The sequence below is a fragment of the Arvicola amphibius genome, chromosome 5 (assembly GCF_903992535.2).
Source record: "Arvicola amphibius chromosome 5, mArvAmp1.2, whole genome shotgun sequence".
Taxonomy (NCBI): Eukaryota; Metazoa; Chordata; class Mammalia; order Rodentia; family Cricetidae; genus Arvicola; species Arvicola amphibius.
Window position 1 is genome coordinate 10253536 of NC_052051.1, and position 3235 is coordinate 10256770.

At 47.8% G+C, this 3235-nt stretch overlaps 1 pseudogene; it reads left to right on the plus strand.

Moving 5' to 3' along the window:
* Positions 1-2302: 2302 nt before the first annotated feature.
* On the plus strand, positions 2303-2953 carry LOC119814347 (annotated as a pseudogene).
* Positions 2954-3235: the final 282 nt, after the last annotated feature.

Below are 3235 nucleotides of genomic sequence, written 5' to 3' on the forward strand. Positions count from 1 at the left end.
CAATTAGATAAAATTAACCTTGGACCAGGAAGCTAAGTTAGCAACTGGTTGACAGGAAGTAATCATAAAGCATCAAAGAGCATCTGGAAGAAATAAAAAGATGCACTGGAAATAGCAGGGAGGGATTTGGAGTAGTGCAGCTTTTTTTATTTGGCAGAATGGAAGGATGCCCTATTTGGGAGATGCCAGCAAGGAGAGAAGGTTATCTAGGTACTACTCATCCTCTCTGAGCTAGCAGATTTTCACCCCGGCCTTCGAGTCTCGAGTCTTATTTATAAATACAATGATGGAATTTAGCTAAAGCTACCTTTTTAGTGGCAGCATCAGTGGCAGAGCCAGTGCCTGTGGGAACAGAATTCCCACCAGGCTGTGGCCTGAGCAGCCAGGCTGCCACCAGAGAAGCAGGCCAGTAGCTGTGGTGTCACAATTGAGGCTGAAATAGCAGAGATTAAGGTGTGGCCACTGTGCCGAAATTAAAACAACAAAGGTTTCTTTTCTTTTTGGGGATGGTGGTGGTTCAAGACAGGGGTTCTGTATGTAGACCTGGGTGTCCTAGTATAGTCGCCGTGCAGACCAGGCTGGCCTCCAACTCAGAGATCCACCTGTCTCTGCCTCCCTCTGAGTACTAGGATTAAAGGTGTGCACCATCACTGCCCGGCTTCACACAGGCTGCCAAGACTAATTTCTGCTGCTCCACAGTGAAGGAGCCCGGGAAGTCAACCATGGTCACCATAAGGGAACAAATAAGAGCCAGCAATGAATGGAGGACATGATGGTTTGAATATGAGAGGCCTCCATTGGCTCATATATTTGAATGCCTAGTCATCAGGGAGTGGTGCAATTTCAAAGGATTAGAAGGATTAGGAGGTGGGGCCTTGTTGGAGGATGTGTGTCACTCAAGTTGGGCACTGAGGTTTCAGAAGTCCATGCTAAGCTGTGTGTGTCTGTCTTTCTACTTGGAATAAGGACGTAGCTCTCACTGATTGTTCCAGCACCATGCCTGTGCCATGCTTCCTGGCCTATGATAATGGACTGTAAGCAAGCCCCCAATGAAATGCTTTCTTTTAAGAGAGTTACTGTAGTCATGGTGTCTCTCCACAGCAATAAAGTGACTAGGACAGAGGGCTATCTCTTAGGGATGCCAGTCACCTCATTAACTGGGCTTCTTCTTGCCTCAAGTGACCTGCTTGACCACAGACCAGAAGGCAGGCAAGTCAAGGTCCCAGAAGTGTGTGCCCCTCACAAGAGCTGTGTTTCAGTTGGTAGGTTCCTCAGCCAATACAAGGAATCCAAAATGAAGCCCTCCAAAGGGCTTAGGGTATGTGCACACCGTTACTTTGAGGTTAGGAAGCACTCCCTCAGGGTGCTAGTCTTGGCTGTCTTTTAATAACCTCTCATACCCATTCTTACGTCCTCTACAGTTCTGCCCATCACCAGTACACTCCCACACAGATAGCTTTCACTCTGGGCCTTCCTCCGCATGCTGGACCATTGTGTATCAGCTGAGGGGAGCCCGAACCAGTCCTAACAGCTTCCTAAGTCAGTCCTCATGTTTTCCCTGCCAGGGCTGGATTTAGACACCCAGCTTCCCTCTCTTCCATGCATTATGGATGAAGGCTATTTCTTATTCAACAGCCAAGTATCATTCTCCCATCAAAATCCGCTCCTTTTCCACACCCCCAGAAATCAAAGCCTATCTGTGAACTCTCATTTCTTGGCCAGCAACCCTGAAGGACCAGCTAGATAAGACTCCCCCAGAGACATGAAACACAGCCAGGCACATCCTTGGGACACACTTGGCATTCCCTCTTCTTATCTTTTTCCCACCCATTCTTTCAGTGTGTGTGTGTGTGTGTGTGTGTGTGTGTGTGTGTGTGTATAGCAGCAGCATCAAGGGTCTTCCTCAGTTATTCTCCATTGTATTTTTTGAGGCAGGATCTTTCACAGAACCCAGAAATCACTAATTCAGTCAGACTAGCCAGCAAGCAAACACCTGGATGCTTCTGTCTCCGTCTTCTCAGCTCTGGAGTTACAGGATGTACAGTGTTTTATGTAGGTTCTGGGGAAATCAAACTCAGGTCTTAATGCTTACATGCAAGGCACTTCATAAATGGAGCCATCTCCCCAGCCCTAGGGAACTGACAACTTAAAGCTTGCTCTCACACCAAATAGTGGGTGGTGATGGTGTGGCAGAATGGGCCGGAGGACCCGGGGGGCTCAGGTTCAGGAGGTGGTACCTTCTACTGATGATTCAGTAGGTCAAAGCCATGGCCATGGTCAAGACTACAGGGCCCATGGGGGTAAAGCTGAAGACAAGGAGGGGAAACCTGCCACCAAGCTGGGCCACCTGGTCAAAGACATGAAGATCAAGTCCTTGGAAGAGAGCTACTTGTCCTCCCTGCCCATTAAGGAATTCGAGATTACTGATTTTTCCCTGGGAGTATCCCTAAGAGATGAAGTTCTAACCATCATTCCAGTGCAGAAGCAGATTTGGGCTGGCCAGTGGACAAGTTTCGAGGCTTTTGTCACTATTGGGGACTACAGTGAACATGTTGTTCTTGGTGTTAAGCTCCCCAAGGAGGTGGCCACTGCCGTCTGAGAAGCCATCATCTTGACCAAGCTTTCCATTGTCTTTGTGTGGAGAGGCTACTGTGGGAACAAGATTGGCAAGCCCTACACTTGCTCCATGCAAGGTGACAGGCACTGTGACTCTGTGCTGGCATACCTCGTCCCTGCCCTGAGAGGCACTGGCATCATTTCTGCACCCTTTCCCAAAAAGCTGCTGTTGTGGGCTGGCATTAGTGACTGCTACACATCAGCCAGGGGCTGTACTGTCACCCTGGGCAACTTTCCCAAGGCCACCTTTGATGCCATCTCTAAGACCTACAGCTACTTGACCCCTGACCTCTGGAAAGAGACTGTGTTCAAAACCCACACTAGAGTCTCCATCTAGAAGACCCAGGCTCCAGCTGTGGATAACTATATAAGGGTTTTTTATAAGTAAATAAAGTGAATTGAGTCTGTTAATTTTTTTAAAAAGCTTGCTTTCCAGTCTTTGTCATAGAGACAATGTAATAGAACCCTAGACCTTAGTAGGCCCTCAGACCTTAGCTCAACTGACTTTGTGATGGAGGTACCCTTCCTCCTCATAAACAGCACCACCAGTCAAAATTAAAACAAAGGCTTAATACATCAAAGTCCATATAATTCTGGGAACGTCTCTAAATGTACTAAC